Consider the following 3,227-nt stretch of genomic DNA (forward strand, 5'->3'; position numbering starts at 1 on the left):
TTCTTGCAGGTTTTGAAAAAAATTTAGTCTTGAATTAAATCAAAGTAGGGGATCAGAGAGGCGATACCGCCTCCGGGTATCGTACCACCAGCTGGAGTAAGCGCATTTGTATGGACAGGGACACCACCTCCACTTTTGTGCTTGACAAGCTCTACAAAAAGCAGTAAATGAAGGTTCTCAATATTTTTGTTGGATATTACCATTAAAAACAAAACCATAGGGAAAAGTAAAAGAAAAGTAAAAAGTTTTTAAAAAAATGGCAAAGGTCAGTTCATGATGAAAAGTAGGTCAAAGGTCAATGTGAGGGTCACAGACTTCCTATTCAAGTTCAATAGATCTGTGGGTATATCTTTGCTGGTTTTTGAGATATAACGGATAGAAAAGTTCCAAAGTTCAGCCCATGGTGAAAAGTAGGTCAATTGCCAAACTAAGGTTTAAACTAAATATTAAGGTCATATTTAGATAGCCAGTATATGACTTTCCATTCAAGTTCGATAGTAACTCTGGGCGTATCTCTATCAAATTTGGAGATATACCTGAAAGGGACTAAAATGTTCCAAAGTTCAGTTCATGGTGAAAAGTAGATCAAATGTAAATTTGAAGGCCACAGTTAGATTGTCAGTGTATTATTTCCTATTCAACTTCAACAGTAGCTATGGCCCTATCTCTTCCAGTTTTAAAATGTTGCAATTTTAGAGTGACAGTTATGTGCCATACATTTCATACAGAAGAACTTAATTGAAATAAAGAAAATGTCATTTTGGTTGATATTCATGAAATGGGAGGTGCTCAGAAATTCTAGGTGTTCGAATTTCATGAAATAATGTCATTTTTGACCATTTTTGACCATTTTTTTGGGCATATTACCGTATTGCACATTTTGCTTTTACCACCACAATGTACTTTTTGATACAGTGTAACTCGTAAACCGTATGGAAAACAAAAAACGGACACCACCTTCAGTGTTGGGCTTGACATGCTCTATCAAAAGCAAAATAAAAAAACAAGAGGTCTCTAGCATTAGCGGTTCCAGAATTAGAGACAGTTTTCAGTTTCGGCATCTACATGTAGTGGCCGCTGCTCCCGTGAAAATGCACCTGTTGACCCCCCCCAAAACTCACGGAGATGAAAGAGGACCCTAATGGTAACGCCTGCCAATAATATTATAGGTGGGGTCTGTGCAGTTTCTGAATATCGGCGCATCGACGAAGCCCACATTTTACGTGGATTGAGTTGAGATTATACGTGACCTAAAACCAAAAGATGGGTACGAAGGCCCTTGTAGTCTAGGAGGAGAAGCGGTAACAGTGACGTGGCGCCGGAGCCGACGGAACGGATGGGTCGGTACTAAAACCATGTGTACCGCCAGCGTCTACGCTGGAGGTACAATAATCAATTATCATATCTTGTTAATTTGGCATAGTTTCTTGTAGTAAATGACGGAATTTGTAGCTTAGTTTTAAAACCTGTACATGTAACCATATTGCTTTGTCAAAATATTCTACACTCACCGCAGTCTGTTTATTGATATCCGCACCATGTTGGAGGAGAAGCTGGACACTTTGTGTGTTGCCAAAGGAAGCAGCATAGTGAAGTGGTGTCCATTCAGACTGTGAATGTACATGTATAAAATAAGTGAAATTTAATATGATAATTCATGTTGTCAAAATATGTTTATTTCTATACAGGCTTTGAAATTATCACCAATTAACTCAAACATAACTGATCATCATATATTGTACATTTTGCACAATTTCTTCAAATGAATTGCTGAAAGTGCAGTGTTGCGTACATGTACATGTAAGTGTGCATGTAACCATGCTGATGTACTTAAACTATTCTACATTCACCTCAGTTTGTATGCTGATATCCGCCCGGTGTTGGAGGAGAAGCTGGACACAATGTGTGTGGCTGTTACGGGCAGCCCAGTGAAGTGGCGTGCTCCCGTCCTGTGGATATATCCAGACAATTTGGTTAACTTTGATAATTAATGTTGAAAAGCAGCCTATTTCAACACGTTTTAGAAGAATCTTTAAGGTTAATATTTTAAGTTAGAGAAGGTAATACACCAATTGTGTGGTTGTTATTTTATTAAATTGCACACGGTCGTAATAACCTATGTCTAGTAAAGAATATTGTGCAGTTAAAAATCAAAGCCACATTTTGGGACGTTGAACCGTATCCTCTGGGTTAGAAGATGCAACTAACACATCTGTGTATGGAGTCAAAAAATTGTAAGGCAGTTTTTTTTTTAATTACTTGTTTCTCAAACAATTTTAATTTTTGTCAGAGGTCGGAGGGGGGACAATAAATAAACATATTTTTCAAAATAATGACTTTTTGGTCACTCATTTTCAATAGTACATTAGATAATGGTAAAAACTACTTTTAGCACACAAGCCATTGTTGGATAGAAACAGCAATTTTTTTTCAATGTTTTATTTGTCTAAATGAATGTCAATTCTGCGAATCATCCTTGTAAATTTAAAAACAATAAAAAACACAATTTGCCTTTCTATGCACTCATAATGGCAGTGCACAAAACAATTTTTTGTCAATCTTGATGCAATATTATGTATGATTTAATGATTAAGTGGAAAATCATCACCAAATGTAAATTGTCTACTTCATGTAACATGGCCATCGAGAAACATAATGGCTTCATGCCCACGGGAGTTTCAAGTCTCATACAAAAAACATCAATATTTGAAAAATGAACATTTCACAAAAACAGCAGTACTTCCATAATCCAATCAGGCTATATTTCAGACCTTTTAATCTTTCAGTAAGTTTCATCAGTTATATGGTCACTTTGGCAGCTGCACTAAGCTAAACAGTCTCTCTCTGCATATGGGCTTTTACAATGTACCACAGCTCCTCTGTCAGTGTCTCTGTTGTGCGTTTTCCAAGATCTTTGGCCTGTCCAGCCCGAAGACAAAGATTGAAGTCTTCCACTACTTGCGAGATGGATTATACATTGTCTGCCTTGCAGTACTTGGGAATTCACTGAAAAAAATATTTCAGATAAGTTAACCGAGTTGGATGTGTACATGTACCTTCTGTTAGCTGCATAGGAACTTTACAATTCAAAAGACAGCAAACAATTGCTTAGCCAGGTTGTTCAAAATACTAAAACCGGCAAGGATAATGTGGCCTGTGATGGAACCGTGTCTTTTTTTTAATTAAATCTTAATGGCAACAACAGCTTAATTAATTAATTAAAAAAA

The sequence above is a fragment of the Lingula anatina genome, chromosome 10, assembly GCF_051362555.1.
Source record: "Lingula anatina isolate TDL-2025a chromosome 10, LinAna3.0, whole genome shotgun sequence".
Classification (NCBI taxonomy): domain Eukaryota; kingdom Metazoa; phylum Brachiopoda; class Lingulata; order Lingulida; family Lingulidae; genus Lingula; species Lingula anatina.